Source organism: Heterocephalus glaber, unplaced genomic scaffold (assembly GCF_053883595.1).
Source record: "Heterocephalus glaber isolate CG9 unplaced genomic scaffold, H.glaber_assembly_v1.0 deba00001276, whole genome shotgun sequence".
In the NCBI taxonomy this organism is placed as follows: domain Eukaryota; kingdom Metazoa; phylum Chordata; class Mammalia; order Rodentia; family Bathyergidae; genus Heterocephalus; species Heterocephalus glaber.
In genome coordinates, this window is record NW_028258237.1 from 52003 (window position 1) to 55360 (window position 3358).

Below are 3358 nucleotides of genomic sequence, written 5' to 3' on the forward strand. Positions count from 1 at the left end.
AAATAAGTTACTTATTCATTTCTCCTTGAACATCTAAAATTATGCCACTATAGACGTGTCTCTTCCTGACAATAGTACAAAGTATCTGAGTAACCACAGCTTTACAGAAAGCTTGATATAATCAAAGTCCTCTCATACTTTTTGCATGACCACCTGGCTTGTCCATTGGTGCTGTTTTACACTTCTAAGTGAGATAAGATCTGCCCATCAAGCTTCATGAGAAACTGCAGTGACCACAAGTCTGTGTTCCCCATAATCCTGTTTCCTTGCTCCTGAACACACAGTTGGAGTCAATAGCCCAGCTATCTGGCTGCTATTAGTCCTCGTTATGTGAGCAGGAATGGCTGCATCCCCCCTCCAGCCAGCCCATAAACCCCCATGAAAAGATGCCAAACTCCTTGGGCTTCCAGACAGGTGCAGATAAGCACGGAGCCCTGGCCACCTCCCTGCTAAGGACTTGTGGCTACAAGATTGAAGGACACTGAGCCACAGCCAGAAGGGACCTCACTTTGGACACAACAGGAGTCAGAAATAACACTACTGTGGGAAGTCATGGCTGTTTCTCCATTTATCAGAGCAACTAATGGTCCCTAAATGAGCATGAAACTCTTGTGGACTTTTGGTTGGAACTGGAGTAGACGGAGGGGACTCACTAAACTTAGAACACAGGCCCGTTTCAGTGATGTACATAGCCTATACCTTTACTTACTGTCTTGTGAGAATTTCAACAAAGAAGATTTACTCCCACTTAAAGTCATATTTATTTTCCAAAAGCTTCTCTGGGGCTAGGGATCTACCTCAGCGGTGGAGTGCTTGCCTAGCATGTGTGAGACCACAGGCTCCATCCCCAGAGCTGAAAGAGTAAGACTGTCACTGATGTATCGGAATGGATAGAGTTTTCTTTGTAATTATTGAAGTATAATTTGTAAATTAAACAATTTAAGTAATTTCGGGTATAAGGTCTGAAGAGTTTTAGTAAATTTTGTAATGGTGGGACCGTGACCACACCCCTGCTACAGAACCTGCTTATCACCCCCTAAATTCCCTAGTGCCTCCCTGTGGTCACGCTCCACTCACTCTCACCACGGGAATCACAACACTGTTTTCTCTCTGTGGCGCTCCTTTTCTAGAAAATTCTTAAACATGGAGTCGTGACTATTTAGTCTTTTCCTGGATAATCATGTTGACAGTAAAAATTGTACTTTCCTTTCTTCCTTTGCATTTCTTTCACTTTAATTTCTTTCTCTTTCTGTTTAGAAGTTACGCTTACACTTTCCCATACATTTACTGAAAAGCTAAAGTTAATGAACGACTCAGAACAGACTCTAGAGACCGTTAGCACTTATCAGCCCTCTCCCATCTTAAGCTTTTATATGCAACTCATAGATAGCCATTTAAAATTTCAATCAGGGCTGGTTTACCTTAGCAACAGGCTCATCATTTCATTTGTTCATCATTTCTTCTTGATCTGGCTCCATTTTGGGTCCAATTGCATTCCTTCCCAAATTGGCTCCTTTGGAAAGCCCTTCATCTGGAGCGGCCTTCATTTTGTCCTCATGCTTGAGCAGTGGCTTAGTAACTAATGGACTCAGACTCAGCACTTGAGCATTAAGTTCATGTCTTTGAAGACATTTCTGTTTTTGTTTTCTCTCACTTTGCTGTTGGTTGAAAGTCTGTGGTCTGTCAGTCTAGTTGTACATCCTCTATCATTCATTTGCTGGTTTTTCTCCTCTGGTTTCCTCCAACAACTTCTCTTTGTACCTGAAAGTCCCTGCGTTTGCTTATGTGTCTATGTATGAGTCTATTTTTATTTAGCCTAGTGGAGACTTCCTATCCTTTCTCAACTTGAGGATTCATGTCTTTCAGGAATGCTGGAAAAACTTAAGCGCACTTCCATGATTGCCTTCTCACCGGCTATATTTAGTGTACAGAAATTCCATGCACTATTCAATGGGCCTTCTCACTTTATCTTCCCCGCCTCTTACAAACTCTTTATCACTTCATCTATTGCTTTTTCATAATCTGTTTCAGGGTTCATAACTCTGCTTTAGGTTGTAATCCAAGATTCCCGATTCTCTCAGCACCTGCGTCTATCCAGCTGTGTAACCATAGCATAGCATTTGATACTTTGGGGATCACATGGTTCATTGACATTGTCACTGTCAAATGTCCCCAGGAAGGGGAAGTAAATTCTCCAGCAGACCCCTGACTTAAGGTAATGCATGAGACTGTGCAGTTTCTTGAGGTTCGCGATTTTGTCAGGGTCCTCTCAACACACCAGTAACTTCAGTGGCCTGGGTCACGGGCGACATCCAGACCACTGGGGCTCAGCAGGGACACGGTCACCCCTCAGAGGACACTTGGAAATGTCTGCTCATTTGCGTTTTTGCAGTTGGGGGAACGAATGCCACTACTGGCCTCTAGTGGGAAGAGGTTGCGGATGCTCCTAACATCCTCAATGCACAGCCCAGCCTCCCTGTTCCCAAACAACCCACCCCAAAATGTCCACAGTGCCAAGGTTGAGAAAACTTGATCTGCCGTGGAAAAGGAAAAGTGTGGTATGGGTTAATCTGAAAATGGAGTTAAAATCTCCATGGCCTTGTGCTCTGTAGGGAATGATTATTGTAAACACATTTTCTCGCTAGCACTGCCAGACACATAACTCCCCATGCAACCTCTTAGTACCACCAAGAGCTTAACTCCCTATCTCTGCTCCAAGCTTGAACGCATTCTGGAATGTAATGTACTCTCTATGAGGCCCACTCTATGTTCGTGTCTTGCTTATCTGCTCCTCCTTGGCAGACCCTACCCTAAACTGATGCATACGCCAAATATGTTTCTGACCTTGAGTTTGACCTCGCTATAGACCAATCAGTAAGAATGATTTTATGTATGTAACCAATCAACTGCCTGCTCTGCTTCTGTACTAGTTTCTGCTTGCAAATCCTATATAAACTGTAGAGAGACAGAAAGACAGGGCCTGGTTCTCTGAGGAATTATCCAACCAGGCCCATCGATGTAAATAAAGTTTGCTTTCTGCCTCCACGTCCCGGGTGCCTGTTGGTATTTCTCATTTGCTGTTACAAACTCACCAATGGGTGCATCTGGCAGACCTCTAAGCTCTGAGAACCAGTATTTTCTGTGTGCACACAGGAGCCTATTTCCACACTCGGAGCCAACCTGGAGTTGGTCCCTGTCACTGATGTGAGCTGGCACACACCAGCCAGCACACTTCCCTGCCTGTGGATTTTGGCAGCACGTGAACAGGAAGTGTTGGGCGGCAGACTTCCAGAAATGAAACCCTTCAAAGAAGAAATGGACGACAGCACAGAGGAGGCCAGGACCTTGAGACACACGC